The 19403-nt window shown below is 40.2% G+C and overlaps 2 long non-coding RNA genes across 2 annotated transcripts in view; both read left to right on the top strand.

The window, feature by feature from the left end:
- Positions 1-4894: 4894 nt before the first annotated feature.
- Positions 4895-7490, top strand: LOC139626424 (uncharacterized). The gene is made up of 4 exons (XR_011692265.1): positions 4895-5023; positions 5544-5642; positions 5756-6143; positions 6277-7490. It is a non-coding gene; the product is annotated as an uncharacterized lncRNA (long non-coding RNA).
- Positions 7491-16145: 8655 nt separating this feature from the next.
- The window catches only part of LOC139626315 (uncharacterized), a 53292-nt gene continuing 50034 nt past the window's right edge, over positions 16146-19403 (top strand). The window contains exons 1-2 of the long non-coding RNA XR_011692204.1: positions 16146-16183; positions 16612-16713. This is a non-coding gene — a long non-coding RNA (uncharacterized lncRNA). The remainder of the gene's footprint in view (positions 16184-16611; positions 16714-19403) is intronic.

Below are 19403 nucleotides of genomic sequence, written 5' to 3'. Positions count from 1 at the left end.
TCCTTGTATAATTGACACTCTGGTCACCACCTCAGCTATGCCCTGAGCAAGCCAGTATTTTGGCTTATTTTTGCTGCCAACCAGAAGAGAGGTTCAGATCCTCTCTTCTGGTTGTCTCACTAATCTGTTGTTTCTAGAGCTCCAGAGAGAAGCCTGAGAGAGGAGGTGTAAAACTACACTGAGATTGTTTCTGGTTCTTAAAATTACAAATTTATCTTCTTATGAATATCAACACTTCAAATAAAACACTGGAGGAGTGTAAAATATGGGCCCTTTGAACTATACAACATGAAGACTCACCATTGTATTGAAAGCAGCGGTCCTCCACTCCCCTACACTGTGTTGGAGTGGTGCATTCAGTGTCGTTAAATGAGTCACAGGAGAAACACTGTAGGCTGTTATCTGACTGAGAACCCGGGACTGAAAGTGTCACAAGATGAAAACAGAGGATGTCAGAAGACAGATTCCAATATTCTTCTCTTATATATGTCATTCTGTATTTAATAAGACTGTTGTCCATCTGTACTCACAAGGTAGAGTTTCGTTGTTGCAGTTATCTGTGTTGCAGCAGTAAGCAGACTGAATTGTACTTGTAAAACCCAAGTTCAGTGAAAATGTCTGCCTGCCTGTTGCTGGACACAGGGAGGACGATGCACACGACTTGATGATTGTCTGCATTGTGGTTACAGATGAAGTGACTACAGAGACCAAGAGCAGCTTGTTAATATTGACATTGATAATATTGATTGATACATAACTTTAAAGTACATGTATTTCATAAATAAGTAATAGACAACATGAAGAAAAGACCTTGAGAGGAAGCAGTAACACACATCGTCGTCTCTGAGGAGCATGTGAATGGTCTTGGGTTTGAGCACTGCTGATCTGTGCAAGTTTGACACACGAGTGCTTCAGCTGCAATGGAGACAAAAATAGTGAAGTGATGATCACGGAACAAATGTCAGATCAAATATGAGATGTTTTCATGTTTATGGTTTATAAAGGCACAAAAATCTTCTAATTGTTGTTCCACATAATAGTTGACATAATAGTTGTACTGGCTAAAATGATTTAAACTGTCTGATATACACTGTTAGACTCAAATTATTTAGGTTTCCTCTCTGTTTAGACTATTTCCTGTACTGCTGTACTGTAGCATGTGAACTTTCTCTCTGGGGATCAAGAAGATCTTTTTAATTTTGGTTAATTAAAACAAATGATCTAGTTTGTATTCCTCTATAAAATAGTTCTGGTGAGATGAACTTCTTCAATGTTTTAAATTATGTGGTGTATCACCTGCAGAAACTCTAATGTAAGAATCAGTGATGTTACCTGTGCTGCAGAGCGCCCAGATGAGAGTGAGAGAGAGGATCAGCTTCATCATGATGAACAGGTGAGTTCTGCAGATCAGGTTCCCTTGATGGTGACACTGCACCTTATCAGCCCTGCTACACTTTATATACTCCACTGGTGCTGAGTAAATTTACCACAGATAAAAACCTCACACATTGGCTGGATTCCCATTTTCACAGCAGGATAATTCAGATTGTCAACCCCTCTTTTGTTTGGTGGAAGAACAGGTTAACACACTTCTCCACACCCATTTGTTCAGAACTAAAACCATAAGTACAAAGTTTGAATATCTAAATTTCACAGGCTCCAGATAAGAATGACTTCATTTTTGTGGTTTGTCGATACTTCATTCCTCCTCCTCTGAGATTTCCTTTTTTGTCCCAGTTTTCTACTTCTCTAGTTTGTATTTTTAATGTATCTCACTGTCACACATTTAATACCTGTCTGTTTTCACCACAGTAACTGTTTGTGTGTGGTTCAGTCCAGGTATAATACTGTGACTGATGCAGGTGTGTGACAGAATAAAGCAGTCCAACATGTTGCTGGTTTTCATAACGAGTCAAATCTGAAACACAGCAACCAGCCATTCTCACGCTCTCACGAGACGACAGGCAGCTTTATGAACGCAGTAAACCTATGTTTCACAGTCTGGGGGAGGCATGTGCAGAGATCCAACTTGGTTCCCATGAAAGGCTGAACTGAAGGAGATGGTAAACTGAAATATCCTGTGGTAGCATTGTCTCCCACCTGTGCTGTGGTAGGAGAGGCACTCTGAGGATGAGGGCCCTCACAGAGTACCTGTGTTTGTGGCAAGGGCCCAGACTACGTAGGGTCTAGACTCTAGACCCTGAGGGTGCAGTGAGCAGTGGAGGACCTGGGCTGTTTGCCGTTTGCTTTATATGCTGGCAGTGTGTTTACATTGAGGTACAAGTTGAGGGGCCTGCTGGTGTGGTGTTTGTGGTCACTGTGCTTCACAGGCTGTGCATTCAAGACACAGATTAGTTATGTTGTGTTCCATGTGAGGCCAGAAGCAGCTGACCTGTGGCACTTGCAGTGTCCAGATGGTGAATGTCCATGTACATTTTGAAACACCTCATTCTGAAAGCTTCTAGGGACCACAGTGTGTAAAGTGAGGTCACCTGGTGGAGGTAGGACCTTGAGAAACAAGAGCCCACCAACAAGGATGTGAAGCAGACTGCATGTGTGATGCACGGGAATATCTCTACTGGGTCTGTTTGTGCATGAGTGAAGACGCACCTCAGCTGATTGGCTGTAACCATAGGGGTGGCTGTCACAGGACATCAAATCAGCATTGGCGTGTTTTGTGCTCTGCCTGTATTAATTGCTACATCATAGGGATGAATTTCCACCTGGCCCTGCAACCTGCAGGCTCACAATCCAGACCTGTCAAATACTGGCAGAAGTGATGGATGGGCTCTTTGACAGCCCCCAGCTTCCTGTCGTATGTGGGCCAACATTTCTCTGTTTATATCAAAATGAAGCTGCTGTGTGACTGTAATGGAAATGTATGAAGATCAGCTGGGAGAGAGTTGTCTCCTATTTTCTTCATAAAGACTGAAGACATGATCTGAGTGAGAGTGGGTATCTGTGTAATGCAGACATCTCTGACATGCAGCACAGGGCATCGAGTCAGATCTGAACCCTGAGCATGGTGGTGAAATATAAGGCCTTATAACCTGTGTTCTACCAGGTGAGCCATCAGTGCACCACATTACGTGGGTCATAGCTAGTTTGACTTTACATTATTCACAGCACAGGATACAGGACAAAGTCCATTTTGTATTGATTCAAAGTGGGATGCTGCATTTTATCTTCAAATATGGGACGATTCTGTATTACACAGGACGGGTGGCAAGCCCAGTGGGAAACCTGAAGGTAGCCTACAAGTGTACTGTGAAATAATCCACTGCCTGTCAGGTTCCTGATGCCGGCGAGTCCTCTGAGGAGAAGAGGGTTCTGGGAAATGCAAATATCTGGAGGGGGAATGCTTGGGGGTTTTTTGTTTGTGTGTTTGTTTTTCACCTTTGGGATCATCTTTTCAATGCATCATATATACAGGCTAGAGTCCCTCCACTAAATGAATGCACTTTACAGAGACATGGTGCAGAGTGTTTTTTTTCCATATTTACTTCCTCCTTCCTCATTTATGGAAAATGTCCAAACAAAACCAACCAACCCAAACGCTCTCATGGCTGAGGAACAGTTTGGCTGATGATCCACAAAGTCCTGTCTGTAACAGGCCTGTGCAGTGTGTGGGCGTCTGCTGCATTAATGGCACAGATGAGCTCTCACACAGTTATTAATCCACAGAGCTGTTAATTGACATCACACACTCACATCACTAGATCCAGCCTGAAGGGAGCAGGGAGAGTCCAGAGTCCTCAGTCGTTCACCTGCGTTCCCACCTCCATGTTGATCAAACATTGTGTCACAAAGTGTGTCACTGTCACTTTCAGGTGTTCTGTGCAACTTCCTGTTTCTGAGATCTTAACCTGTTAGAACACAGTGAAGGCCACACACACACACACACACACACACACACACACGTTTGTACAGATATCTTTGTGGGGACCCAACATTTACATAAAGGGTTCCCTGGCCCCTGACCCGTACCTAAACCTCGTTCTAACCTGAACTCTTAAACCAAGTCTTAACCCTCAAACAGCCCTTGTTAGGACCCCACACGTATAGTGGGCTCACAGTTTTTGGACCCCAGGCACAGACACGTACATACCTTGACTTTAGTAGCCTGTTTGACACAAATACGTTTGCTGTAATCTTTGTTTCATGTTGTTAATTTTACTGTATAATTTCTCTAATGAACTAATCTAACTTACTGAAGTCAGATGAAAATGGTTCCTGGATACTGAGCTGTTTACAGTAATATGTTGTAACTCTTTGGTGCTGTTTTATCTTGCTTCTGTGTTGTTGTAGTTCCATTGTACAGAACAGTCTCAGCTCACAGGGACGGACACTCAGAAGCTTAGTAAACACAGTATGTGCAGGTCTTAGGTTGATGAAAAAGGCTGGTAGCTTTTTAAAGTCCTGTTGTTTTATTAATTTATTGTGTGTAAAGTGAAGTAGTGATACCCAGGGGATAAAATAAACCAACTAGGTCATTTGTCAGCGCCTTCTGGCCCATGTGTCCATTTTCCAATCAACCACCTCAGTGTTTAATAAAGAAAAACCACTGAGCAAACCAAACACGTCAGTGATCCCACAGCCACATAGAGAAGAGGCTCTGAGGGACCAGTTTTCAGCTCAGATCAAATGTAACATGAACACATGAAACATAACACACAGTCGAACTGAATAAATAAAACTGGATGAACATTAATAAAAATTCTTTAATATGATTTCAAAGATGTTACTCATCAGGCAGAGAGTATTTACAACCAGTATGGACAACACCAAGTCACAAACCATAAACCTTCATTTTAAAATTTGAATTCCAGACATCTCCTTATTTTGTTTTAAAATGCAGATGAAGAAGCTGAGGAACGTCGGTTTTCCCAAGGTGGACATTTCCTGTGACACAGACTCACTATATAAAGAGCTGCTCCTCTGAAAAACCAGTAATCTGCACATTCACTCATCATGATGAAGATGATTCTGTCTCTCGCTCTCAGCTGGATGCTCTCCAGCACAGGTAACTACTCACCTTTAACTCAGGATTTATGCAGGTATGAGGTTTTTAAATCATGTAGTTCTGGTTGGAATTGAAGCAGAAGTGGTTTTATTAATTATAAATCATCTGTCTTACAGCACCAAAGACTCTGCACATTTTTCTGAGGTTCTTGTAACTTCATGTGAAACATGAGCCTCACTTTTCACCCACAGAACCTTAACGCTGTAGATTACAAGCTGCAAATGACCGTTTAGATATTTTGCACATACGTGGTGTCATGAAGACACTTATGTGGGAGCTACTGACAGGTTCAATGAACAGGGGATAAAGGTTTGTGTTTTCAGTGTAATTGTGTTTATTGACTGTATCTGGTCATTATACTGGAAAATGTGACATATTACAGTCCACACTTTATTCTAAGTTTTTGCCTCCTTATTCTGTAACATCTTCTCTTACACATTTGTCCAGTATATATGACACATGTATATAACAGAACTTCTTTATCTCTGTTTATTTATTTACTCTCTCTTCTTCATTGCAGCTGAAGCTCGTTATTGTCACACAGGTTTTTCATACAGCAGCAACACAGTCAAACTCTGTGACTCTGAGGATCAGTTGTGCGCAGCGATTTCTTTTAAAGGTAAAAAGTATCTGATGTTTCCTCAAATCATTTACTTATGAAATATTAAATGAGAGTTTATTGGTTCATGTGTTTTTCATCCACATTAAAGAAATTCTGCTTTAACTTTATAGCATCTTCACCTGGAGAACCAACATCACAAACAGTCAAAATGTCCTGTGTCCCGCCTTCTTTCTGCAGTCGGAATGGTCAGACAACAAAATTCAGTAATGGTATCATGAGTGTTGCTGTGTCTGTTCATTGCTGCAACACAGATGGCTGCAACAGTCAAACTTTGTCTTATAAGTAGAAGAAAGAAGAATAAGAATCTGGAACATCTTCTTTTGTCATTTGTCACTGTCTCATAAAGTTTCTGGGATCTCTCCTGTTCAGTTTCAGACCAGGTTCCAGACAGAAGAAAGAACGGGCTGCAGTGTTTCAGCTGCATTAATCCCTATCATGCTGCCTGTAACCACACAGTGGAGTGTGTGGGTCTGGAGAACCGCTGCAGTAGAGTATCTGGTGAGCTGCACATTGATCACACACTGGCCCACAAGACATGTCACTGATTCCTTCCTTGTAATTTCCTCTTTCTGAGATTGTTTTAAAAGTTAGTTCAAAACTGAGATAACAGCAGTGATTTTGTCGTCCACAGTGACAGATGGCTACTTCACTTACCATTATCATGGCTGTGTGTCTGCAAATGTGTGTGGACTTCTTCCTCAGCTGAAAAGTGGATCTGCTTTGATTGAACATCTTAACTTTGTCGGTGAACCAACGTGCTGTGGAAGCAGCTTCTGTGATTCAGCCTGGAGCGTCACTCTGAGTGTCTCCCCTCTGCTGCTGGGTCTCACTGCTCTGATTGTAACTTCCTGTTAGAGCAAAGACCAGAGTGTAATACAGCTGAGAGGTAAAGTGCAAACAAACAAGTTCAACAACACTGTTAGTCAGAGCAGGACTGTTACATTTACCTAATTAGTGTGTTCTGGCAAAAGTTGCTGTATAGTGTGTGTTAGACAGCTGCATCATTTCCTTAACCCTGTGACTGTAGTGACATAAATATATTAAAGGTCCCATATTTTACACTTTTCTGATGTTTTATTTGAAGTGTTGATCTCCATCAGAAGATATATTTGTGGTTTTCAGAACCAAAAACCATCTCAGAGTAGTTTTACATCTCCTCTCTCAGGCTTCTCTCTGGGGATCTAGTAACAACAGGTCAGTCAGCCAATCAGAAGAGAGGATCTGAGCCTCTGAGACCTGTTTTATAATCAAAAACACATGAACGTCTGCCTTTATACAACATGGGACCTTTAAGTTTGTTTTTATATCGCGTGTGGTGAAGTAGCTCTGCACAATAACTGTATAAGTGAGTAGCAAAGACTTTAGAAGTGACAGTAGCTGTCAAAATAAAATGAAAATATAATATAGGAATGAAGGAAATAAAAAATTGAGATAGATTTTTTTTCCTCTTACCTATGTCATGATGTTCCCCTGATTGTGATGCCCTGTTACTATTTCCTGTTTTATTTTGAAATTACTTTCCTTATATGTCTATTGTAGTTTTACTTCTTGTCCTTGTGTTTTCTGTTTCACCTGTTTTCTCTTCAGAATCACCTGGCTTCCCCTCCCACTGTCTCACCTGCCCTCAGTTTTCTCCCTCTCTGTATATTTAGCTGCCATTAGATTTGTTTGCTCGTTTTGAACGACCTTCTCTGTTTTTGACCCTTGGCTGCGTCACCATCCTGTGACCTTTGTGTTTCTTTGTTGAATAAAGCAGTGATCTGTACAAGCTCTGTCTTTGAGTCTGTATTGGCTTCCTTTCTGCCTGTGCCGTTGTCAGTGAAACCTTTTGGCTGACTTTATGATCATATCTCCTCGTGGTCAGGAGCGGACTGAAACAATAATGACTCCACCGAGGCTCCCCCTGTTCACAAGTAGGCTGACCCTATTTGATGATGGAACTGTTCCACTGGGTTCATCTGGGAGGAAATTTATCAAGAATAAAAAATACAAAAATTTGGACTGATGAACAAATATGAAAAAAATATGTTGAAATATTGATACTGTTTATAACTTGCTGCAGACAGTTGCTGATTCAACATTATCATTCATTTGGAGAGAGTTTGTCTCCACCTGGTGGATGTACGGCTCTAAAGCTGCTGAATGCTCCAATATATTCAGCAGCTGGTCTCTGACATGTGTCTGCTGTGTGGTGCTGAGAGCGATGAGACTAAACCTAGAATGGTGGAACAGAAAAGGAAACACTGAGCTGAATGATGTGCTGCACCTTTTACATACAAGCAGTCATGTGATCCATTGTTCATATGCAAATTGGTTATCAACAGTCAAAGTTGGTGTTCAAACAGGCACATTTTATTAACAGTCAAAAGCTCTAATGTAGAAAACAAACATATTTCATCAGATTTCAGTCCAAATTTTACTCATTGGTGCAATGATTAAAGTTAATTTGGATTCCCTCATGATTTTATCCTTGTGATATTTTTTCCTTATCTGAATTGAGGGTCTTCAGACAGATGTTAAAAAATTTGAGGTATATTTGTAATTTGTGATTTTAGCCTATTGATTCACTAGCAAGAACCACACCATTAACTGAGTACGTTTGACAGATTTATGAAGAAATGAGTGAATTTAATCTTGAGATTCATTTCTCGATTCGGATGTGGTATTGGGAGCCTTCATGGCGAATCCGCCATGGCACCCAGGCAGCGGTGAACTCCCAAAACCTCCACTAATTGTGATGAGCTTGTACTGCTCTGAGATCTTAGAGGTCTGAATGGATGTAGTGATGGTATGCTTGAGAGGACCATCGAACCATGATTTGAATGAAGTGTTCTGGGATGCAATTGTGGGAGGGTAAGCGGCAGCTCCTATTCTGAAGGAGTGTCCTGAGTAATGGGTAGGAGGTATACTGGGCAAGGAAGTATTTGACGGAGATGGTGAAAGAACCAGAATCGGGTTATGACTTGTCCAGATTCAGAGATGAAGAGAGGCTTCGTTGCTGTTGAGCTCTGAGCTTTGCTATTGAGCAGGTAGCTAGCGAGGGTTTCAAATGGTTTTAGAGGCAATTGGGACTGAAAGTAGAAGACGAGTGTTGGTGGACCAGATTGATTGGTTTTAGTCTGCTTCAAATAGAATTCTAGGGTGTCACTGGAGAAATGGGACAAGTCTGAAATTCAAGCATGGCGGTGAGGGTCGAACTGGATGGTAGAGGTTGTGAATTCTGAACATCTGAGGAAACCAAAGAAGGCAAGCAAGAACATGGCTTCTATGGTTTTAGCCACTTGAGGAGTGCCATAACCGGAGCGGATAGTATGGAGACATGTCTAAAGCAAGTTGGTGGTGAGAGGAGGGCAGCAAGGATTTCTGACTGGCTCTCAGCGATTAAGTCCTTTGAAGAAAGATGTTATTTGAGGATGATTAGAAGCCGGGCCTGGACTGCCAGTTATGAGTTTGGTAAAGAAACTGCTTGCTGCTGAGATAAAGTTAATGGTATGGGTTGTAATTTCCATGGCAGAAAGGGCATGTGTAATGAAGTGAGTCAGGGTGACGAGATCGAAAGATGAGAAAGTTATATTATGCTGGTCCTGAAAGTGCGGGAAACTTTTCCAAGCCGTCCGGTATGATGAAAGGGTAGAAGGGGAAAGGCTTTTGATGATGTGGTTCTGGCAGTCGACAATCAAGGGTGCTAATGCTGGATTTACAAGTTGAACATCAGCGCTGAATATGGAGGAACCGGGATGAGCAAGGCATCTGCGTGCAGAGCTAAGCCTCTGAACTTCTGAAATGAGAATCGAGAAAGAGAGTCACCGACAGCATTAGAATGACTGGGAACATGAGCTGCGCAAAGATGTACGGGTGTGTGACAGAGTGCCAAGTTAGGCGGTGCATGAATGTCATGATGGCTGGAGAGTAGGCCTGTTTGATAATGTCTACCACTGCGAGATTGTCTGAATATATGAGGATGGACTTGCAGGACCATTTGTGGCCCCACAGAATGGCTGCAGCTACTATGGGGTAGATTTTGAAGAGGGCAGAGGAAGAGACTTGACATTCTTTTGGCAGCTCCTGGGGCCATTCTCCTGTGAACCATCTATAGAAATCCCAAAAACCAGCAGAAGTAAAAGCATTGATGTACAATTGAATATCATGGGGATGATCCACAAGTATAGTGGGCTCCCAGTTTTGGACCCAAGGCACACACACACACAGTTGACTTTCATAGCCTATGCGACACAAATATGTTTTCCTGTGAACTTTGGTTCATGCTGTTAATTTTACTGTATAATGTCTGAATTTCTCTAATGAAACTTACTGATGTCAGATTAAAATGGTTCCTGAATAATGTGCCGTTCACAGTAATATGTTGTAACTCTTTGGTGACAGCAAGGACAGAATTAAAGTAACTGTAGTGGTATTTTAATTTTTTATCTATATCAAAGTAAAGTAGTGATACCAAGTGGATAAAATAAACCAACTTAGCGAGGTCAATAGTCAGTGGTTTCTGGCCAATGTGACCATTTTCCAATCAGCCTCCTCAGTTTGCTCGGTGGATTTTTCTTTTAAAAAGAGAAAAAACCACTGAACAAACCAAACAGGTCAGTGATCCCAGCAGCCACATACACAGAGAGGAGGCTCTGAGGGACCAGTTTTCAGTTCAGATCAAATGTGTGTCAGCTGCAGTGCAGAATATGGACTGAATGAGTTTTATTAAAATATGTCTGAAATTCTCTTGATGTGATGTTTCTGTGTTTTTTGTGCTTCATCCTGTCAGAGAAGAGAACTGGTTACAGAGAGGGGAGGGCAGTGAGTGTTCTCACACCTGTGGAGGGATGTGGTTTACTGAAACAGAACAGCTGACCACAAGGCCTGTTCCAAAATGAAAATGCATGAAAGTCTCTCTGTTGTTGTAACTTCTGGGCACAAGACAAGAATCACTCCAGCAAGTTGTCAGACTGCAGATAAAGTGTAATAATAATCATAATCATAACAACTTCTGAACTATGCTCCAAAGGAAATAACAAAATAAATCTGCAGCAGCAACAGTAAATAAAAGTATAGTGAATAAAATGTAATAAATACAAGAGGTAGAACTGGATAAAACTGGATGAACATTAAGAAAAACTTGTGTCAAGTGATTTTAAAGATGTTACTCAGAGTATTTACAACCACTATAGACAATCAGTTCCACCAACAAGTCATAAACCATAAACCTTCATTTTAACATTTTTATTTCATGCATTTCCTTATTTTGTTTTGAGATGCAGATGAAGAAGCTGAGGCACGTTGGTTTTCCAAAACGGGAAGTAAGAGAAGACATTTCCTGTGACACAGACTCACTATATAAAGAGCTGCTCCTCTGAAAAACCAGTAATCTGCACATTCACTCATCATGATGAAGATGATTCTGTCTCTCGCTCTCAGCTGGATGCTCTCCAGCACAGGTAACTACTCACCTTTAACTCAGGATTTATGCAGGTATGAGGTTTTTCAATCATGTAGTACTGGTTGGGATTGAAGCAGAAGTGGTTTTATTAATTATAAATCATATGTCTTCCAGCACCAAAGACGCTGCACACTTTTCTGAGGTTGTTGTAACTTCATGAGAAACATGAGCCTCACTTTTCACCCACAGAACCTTAACGCTGTAGATTACAAGCTGCAAATGACCGTTTAGATATTTTGCACATACGTGGTGTCATGAAGACACTTATGTGGGAGCTACTGACAGGTTCAGTGAACAGGGGATAAAGGTTTGTGTTTAGGGGCGACCTAAGTACTTCTACAGTTTACTGGTACATATTAAATAATTAGAGGGTACAAACTGGAAACCGGGGACAAACAGACTGAGTCTTGTCATAAAAAGAAGCCAAACTACAGGACATGTAGCTGTCTCATATAAAGGCTTCCAACCTCAGACCTCCAGGTGATCAAACAAATGTTATACACTCTCCTGACTGTGGACACTTCAGCATCTGTTTTAACACTGAGCTGGACACTTTTTTTGTTCAGTGTAATTGTGTGTATTGACTGTATCTGGTCATTTTACTGGAAAATGTGACATATTACAGTCCACACTTTATTCTACAAGCCAGATACCTGAATAGATGAGGAACACAACATTTCAAATAAATTATGTCATTGCAGCATCAACACACTGTAAACCTTTGATTTAAATTTACAGTGAAATCTGAACAGTATTCTCCTGTATTAGTGTCACACAGTGCCATACTGTAAACTGCAATGCAAGATGGGAGAAATGAAAACATGATTACAGCACTTTCACAGAATGCCATTATCTACAGCAATTTACTGTAAACGTCACAGTAAACAGCTGAGCATCTTGGGAAAGTGAAAAAGAAAGGTGGAGCTAAGATTTAATAATTAACCAACATAACAAGATCTTGCAAAAATAGTCTGGGCTGTTTTTGCAGCTTGCATTTTATTTTTCTGGTTTCACCCTTGAAGCACATTCACCAACCAGTCTCTGTCACCACAAAGACACAGCCTCACTACAACCTGCTCAGCCTTTTGTCACAGATGTCCAGAGCTGCAGTGATAAGGCAAAACACTGTCCCTGCCACAGAAGTAAAAAGAATCAGTGTGAGACTTTCTCCAGGTGAATTTTCTGCCATTTAGGACAGTGTTAGTCATTGAAAAGCCTCATGAAGGTTTTTAGCTATGGCTAAAATTAGCATGACAGTATTTTGTCTCAGGTTGACCTAATGCTTTGTTCTCCAGTTGGCAGAAAGAGTCACACAAGACTTTACTCGGACATTTGTAGAACCACACTCTAAGTTCACTGTTTTGTTGTTTGTGCCGAACTGTTGCACAGATGCTTTGTTAACGACGGACTGTCGAGTGGATTTTTCTTTAAGGTGCAACACAAATTAGGGTGTGACAGTTTCTTCTCTTTCTTCTTTTCTTGCAAGATCTTGTTATGTTGGTTAATTATTAAATCTTAGCTTCCTTTCTTCTTTCTGCTTCTTCTTCTCTCTTCCTTTCTGCTTCACCTTTCTTTTTCACTTTCCCAAGATGCTCAGCTGTTTACTGTGACGTTTACAGTAAATTGCTGTAGATAATGGCATTCTGTGAAAGTGCTGTAATCATGTTTTCTTTTCTCCCAGGTTGCATTGCAGTTTACAGTATGGCACTGTATGACACTAATACAGGAGAATACTGTTCAGATTTCACTGTAAATTTAAATCAAAGGTTTACAGTGTGTTGATGCTGCAATGACATAATTTATTTGAAATGTTGTGTTCCTCATCTATTCAGGTATCTGGCTTGTAGAATAAAGTGTGGACTGTAATATGTCACATTTTCCAGTGAAATGACCAGATACAGTCAATAAATACACTGAACACAAAAAGTGTCCAGCTCAGTGTTAAAACAGATGCTGAAGTGTGCACAGTAAGGAGAGTGTATAACATTTGTTTGATCACCTGGAGGTCTGAGGTTGGAAGCCTTTATATGAGACAGCTACATGTCCTGTAGTTTGGCTTCTTTTTATGACAAGACTCAGTCTGTTTGTCCCCAGTTTCCAGTTTGTACCCTCTAATTATTTAATATGTACCAGTAAACTGTAGAAGAACTTAGGTCGCCCCTAAACACAAACCTTTATCCCCTGTTCACTGAACCTGTCAGTAGCTCCCACATAAGTGTCTTCATGACACCACGTATGTGCAAAATATCTAAACAGTCATTTGCAGCTTGTAATCTACAGCGTTAAGGTTCTGTGGGTGAAAAGTGAGGCTCATGTTTCACATGAAGTTACAACAACCTCAGAAAAGTGTGCAGAGTCTTTGGTGCTGGAAGACATATGATTTATAATTAATAAAACCACTTCTGCTTCAATTCCAACCAGTACTACATGATTGAAAAACCTCATACCTGCATAAATCCTGAGTTAAAGGTGAGTAGTTACCTGTGCTGGAGAGCATCCAGCTGAGAGCGAGAGACAGAATCATCTTCATCATGATGAGTGAATGTGCAGATTACTGGTTCTTCAGAGGAGCAGCTCTTTATATAGTGAGTCTGTGTCACAGGAAATGTCTTCTCTTGCTTTCAGCTTTGAAAAACCAACGTGCCTCAGCTTCTTCATCTGTATCTCAAAACAAAATAAGGAAATGTATGAAATAAAAATGTTAAAATGAAGGTTTATGGTTTATGACTTGTTGGTGGAACTGATTGTCTATAGTGGTTGTAAATACTCTGAGTAACATCTTTAAAATCACTTTACACAAGTTTTTCTTAATGTTCATCCAGTTTTATCCAGTTCTACCTCTTGTATTTATTACATTTTATTCACTATACTTTTATTTACTGTTGCTGCTGCAGATTTATTTTGTTATTTCCTTTGGAGCATTGTTCAGAAGTTGTTATTATGATTATTATTACACTTTATTTGCAGTCTGACAACTTGCTGGAGTGATTCTTGTCTTGTACCCAGAAGTTACAACAACAGAGAGACTTTCATGCATTTTCATTTTGGAACAGGCCTTGTGGTCAGCTGTTCTGTTTCAGAACACCACATCCCTCCACAGGTGTGAGAACACTCACTGCCCTCCCCGCTCTGTAACCAGTTCTCTTCTCTGACAGAATGAAGCACAAAAAACACAGAAACATCACATCAAGAGAATTTCAGACATATTTTAATAAAACTCATTCAGTCCATATTCTGCACTGCAGCTGACACACATTTGATCTGAACTGAAAACTGGTCCCTCAGAGCCTCCTCTCTGTGTATGTGGTTGCTGGGATCACTGACCTGTTTGGTTTGTTCAGTGGTTTTTTCTCTTTTTAAGAGAAAAATCCACCGAGCAAACTGAGGAGGCTGATCGGAAAATGGTCACATTGGCCAGAAACCACTGACTATTGACCTAGTTAAGCTGGTTTATTTTATCCAGTTGGTATCACTACTTTACTTTGCCAACTTTAAGAAGAACAATAAAACAACAGGACTTTATAAAGCGGATTCCAGATAGTAGCTTCATAAATCTGCAGGCTGCTCTTGAATGCAGCATCTGGAGATCTGGGTCCCACCTGTGCAGCTGATCATCTGCGATCATTACCTGGAGGCAGTGCGGTCCATCTCAACACTTCTGCTGGGCCTGGTGCAGCAGTGTGACACTGATTTCAATAAAAATACCACTACAGTTACTTTAATTCTGTCCTTGCTGTCACCCAAGAGTTACAACATATTACTGTAAACGGCACATTGTTCAGGAACCATTTTATTCTGACATCAGTAAGTTTCATTAGAGAAATTCAGACATCATACAGTAAAATTAACAGCATGAACCAAAGTTCACAGGAAAACATATTTGTGAAGGTATGTGTGCGTGTTTGTGTCTTAGGTCCAAAACTGGGAGCCCACCGTACTTGTGGGGTCCCAACAGCTTTGTGGGGACCAGAGTGCTGGACTCTATTGTCATGGCTTTAGGACAGAAACCTTCATTTCTGAAGCAAAAAATAGGATAGATACCAGGATAGAAAATGAGAATTATTATTAAAAAAAAGAGATGAAATATAACATTTAAAATTCTGACATGTAAGATCTAGAAGGCCTACACTGCACATGTGTGCTTCCCCCAGTGTGTTACAGGACTGTGTTGTTTATTAAATAGCAATGACGTGATGATGATGAAGAAAACTCCGCTGACACCGTCTTGCTTGTATATAAAGAGGTTTATTACAAAGAAGTCCAGCATCAAATCAAGCACTCAAAATTGCCTGAGGGAGGAGTCGAAGCCAATATGAATCTCCTCTGAATATCAGCTCTAACTACCCGCTTATATAGATTGTTGTCATGTAGCTGAGACAAGATATATAGTCCATATCTAAATGGACCTAATTTCCTCAGACAAAGAAGCGCTCATCTCCTATGTCCTTTTGACCTAGGGCCCTAATTAAATGTACCAGACCCAGGAAGTCACATACCATATGGAACTTAGGACACTACAACTGTTAAACATGGGTTTACTGTGTTCATATCAAAAGCTGCCTGTTGTCTCGTTAGAGCGTGAGAATGGCTGGTTGCTGTGTTTCAGATTTGACTCAAGTCATGAAAACCTGTAACATGTTGGACTGCTTTATTCTGTCACACACCTGCATGAGTCACAGTATTATACCTGGACTGAACCACACACAAACAGTTACTGTAAGAAGGAAATCTCAGAGAAAGAAGAAGGAAAGAAACAACACACCACAAAAATGAAGTCATTATCTGGAGCCCAAACTTTGTACTTATGGTTTTAGTTCTGAACAAATGGGTGTGGGAAGGTGTGATAACTTGTTCTTCCACCAAACAAAAGAGGGGTTGACAATCTGAATTATCCTGCTGTAAACATGGGAATGCAGCCAATCCCTGAGGTTTTTATCTGTCGTAAATTTACTCAGCACCAGTAGAGTATATAAAGTGTAGCAGGGCTGATAGGTGCAGTGTCACCATCAAGGGAACCTGATCTGCAGAACTCACCTGTTCATCATGATGAAGCTGATCCTCTCTCTCACTCTCATCTGGGCGCTCTGCAGCACAGGTAACATCACTGATTCTTACATTAGAGTTTCTGCAGGTGATACACCACATAATTTAAAACATTGAAGAAGTTCTAAATCTCACCAGAACCATTTTATAGAGGAATACAAACTATATAATAGCAGATCATTATAGTTTTAATAATCACAACTAAGACTTTATTGATCCCCAGAGAGAAAGTTCACATGCTACAGTACAGCAGTACAGGAAATAGTCTAAACAGAGAGGAAACCTAAATAATTAGAGTCTAACAGTGTATATCAGACAGTTTAAATCATTTTAGCCATTACACCTATTATGTCAACTATTATGTGGAACAACATTTAGAAGATTTTCACACCTTTATAAACCATAAACATGAAAACATCCCATGTTTGATTTGACATTTGTTCTGTGATCATCTCCTCACTATTTTTGTCTCCATTGCAGCTGAAGCACTCGTGTGTCAAACTTGCACAGATCAGCAGTGCTCAAACCCAAGACCATTCACATGCTCCTCAGAGACGATGTGTGTTACAGCTTCCGTTCTAGGTCTTTTCTTCATGTTGTCTATTACTTATTAATGAAATACATGTACTTTAAAGTTATGTATCAATCAATATGATCAATGTCAATATTAACAAACTGTTCTTGGTCTCTGTAGTCACTTCATCTGGAGCCACAGTGCAGACAATCAGCAAGTCGTGTGCAGGCTTCACCCAGTGTCCAGCAACAGGCAACCATACATTTTCAACGAACTTGGGTTTTACAAGTACAATTCAGTCTGCTTACTGCTGCAACACAGATAACTGCAACAACGAAACTCTACCTTGTGAGTACAGATGGACGACAGTCTTATTAAATACAGAATGACATATATAAGAGAAGAATATTGGAATCTGTCTTTTGACATCTTCTGTTTTCATCTTGTGACACTTTCAGTCCCGGGTTCTCAGTCAGATAACAGCCTACAGTGTTTCTCCTGTGACTCATTTAACGACACTGAATGCACCACTCCAACACAGTGTAGGGGAGTGGAGGACCGCTGCTTTCAATACAATTGTAAGTCTTCATGTTGTATAGTTCAAAGGGCCCATATTTTACACTCCTCCAGTGATTTATTTGAAGTGTTGATATTCATAATTAGATACATTTGTAATTTTAAGAACCAAAAACCATCTCAGTGTAGTTTTACACCTCCTCTCTCAGGCTTCTCTCTGGAGCTCTAGAAACAACAGATTGGTGAGCCAATCAGAAGAGAGGATCTGAACCTCTCTTCTGATTGGCAGCAAAAATAAGCCAAAATACTGGCTTGCTAAGGGCATAGCTGAGGTGGTGACCAGAGTGTCAATTATACAAGGACAATCAGGGCGTTGACTTTTTTCGTTGACCCAGTGCAGAGCAGGAGCATCCTTCAATGAACCGAAATGTCATAGTCCTGACAGCATCTTACTCGTTCAACTAAATCTATCAGCTAAATGTCGTGAAGTAGAAAGTACAATATTTCCCTCTGAAATGTGGTGGAGTGGAAGTGTAAAGTATCATAAAATAGGAATACTCAAGTAAAGTTCAGGTTCCTCAAAATTATACTGTTCAATTACTGAACCAAGTAAAACTCTTTAATTTCTGAGAGGCTGTTATAAAATAGATTGAAGATAGATAGATAGATAGATAGATAGATAGATAGATAGATAGATAGATAGATAGATAGATAGATAGATAGATAGATAGACTGATTTTTAGGTCCGTGTCATGATGCACTGCCTTTAGCTGAGGTGCTGAGCAGGCAGAGTTATTATCATATACATTATACAAAGCTAACATCAATAAAGGTAAAAGTCTAATTACACCAGTACAGCTACAAAAACTATTGACTAAAAAACTAAAATGAAATAATAAACTCTTAATTGATGTCAGTGTATCAATGACAACTAATCCTGCGGGGGGTGGGGGGGGTGGGGGGTGGGGGGGGTAGCTAACAGAAACTCAGAAGGTAAGTAAGTGTATTAACAAGTTAGATAGTTAGCTACTAGTGCTACTTACATTTACCTTCATTGTCTCAATTTGCTCAGTGCACAGGAGCACAGACTTGTGATGAGGTGGAGCCTCAGAGGATCTGAAGAACTCTCCCTGGAATTAATTAACTGATAATAATGTTATTTGTTCAATAACACAGTGATTTTTTATCTATAGATACGGATGAGACCAACAGTGCTTCTTCCTTTGGCTGTGCATCTAGGAGCTTTTGTGCAGTTCTTGCCGACCTGGAAGACTCAGTTGAAATGCAAAACGTGACCAACATCACCATTGAAACAAGCTGCTGTGAGACCAGCTTCTGTAATTCTGTCACAACAATAACTGCCAGCAGCGGTATAATAATAATAATAAATAATAATCTGCTGCTTGGGCTCCTTGTCTTTACCTTCTATTAGAACATAGAAAGAAATGGACAAAGCACCATTGAAGCCACCAGGACTCCTAAAAGAAGCTTTTGAAGCCTGGAGTTGGGTTTACTGCTCATTGTTATCACTATTTGGAAGTTACAGGGGCTAGAAAATCCAAATTTAGGGAAAAGCTGATGAAGTCTGAGTGAAGCTGAGGTGGAATAAGAAGACACAGATGCAAGGTGTAGGTTTGGTTTTATCTTTGGTGTTGGTCATTTCTTGTTCTCTTCCACTTTATTCTCATTCATTTGCACATGTGCACATGAACAATGTGTCTGCTGATTAAACTTGCCTGAAACTGGACGTGCATCATGATTTTCTCTGATTTTAAACAGATATTTTACATTGTTTTAAAGAAAATGTTACAAGACAATAAATGTATAAAACCATGTAGGTGGTGAGCTCCTCTGTTTGAACTGACTGTTTTCAAACCTCACCTGAGATCCTGCAGCTCTGCCATGCATCATGGAGGAGTCTGGGACATAAATGAGGCTCTAAAGAAAATGGTTCTTTCTTACACAGTGCTTCCCATTCAGACATGAACACATGCAGTAATAGTTAAAATAATAATAAACTTAGTAATTATAAACTGTGTCAAGAAAAAATGCTATAATAATGCTATATAAATAAAGTATAAACAAAGTTCTTTTCAAAATAAAAGACAAATATCTCAGACATTTCTAAATGTTTTCACACAAAGAGAAGATTTAAGAAGGGATTTAAAAGAAGCTAAGGACTTAGCATGCCTGGGTCTGAGGAAGAAGTTCCATAGGGGCTCTAAAACCATCAGCCCTGTGA

The sequence above is a fragment of the Trachinotus anak genome, unplaced genomic scaffold (genome assembly GCF_046630095.1).
Source record: "Trachinotus anak isolate AG129_WGS33_773 ecotype Australia unplaced genomic scaffold, CSIRO_AGI_Tana_v1 ptg000010l, whole genome shotgun sequence".
In the NCBI taxonomy this organism is placed as follows: Eukaryota; Metazoa; Chordata; class Actinopteri; order Carangiformes; family Carangidae; genus Trachinotus; species Trachinotus anak.
Note: the sequence above shows the minus strand (reverse complement) of the source record. Positions and strands in the feature narration are given on the sequence as shown.